Genomic DNA, 264 nt, shown 5'->3' on the forward strand with positions numbered 1-264 from the left:
TTGAACGAAATTTCTTTTCCGGACATTATGTGACCCGGAGCACTAATTGTAAATAAGATTTTAATAGAATTAGCCAAAAACAACACAAATGCATAATGATTAAATAAAAAGGAGTTGGCCCAATCGGCCCTTGATGTGGTAGAGGCTGAGTGACCAAGCGCCCTCTGAAGTGCAGAATGTAAAACAGATGTCGTGCAGTGTAAGGGGCTTATGGTCGGGGGACTGTTTTGGTTTGCCAAGTTTCAGGACAGCGTTTATGAACTT

Source organism: Tigriopus californicus, chromosome 7 (assembly GCF_007210705.1).
Source record: "Tigriopus californicus strain San Diego chromosome 7, Tcal_SD_v2.1, whole genome shotgun sequence".
NCBI lineage: Eukaryota > Metazoa > Arthropoda > Copepoda > Harpacticoida > Harpacticidae > Tigriopus > Tigriopus californicus.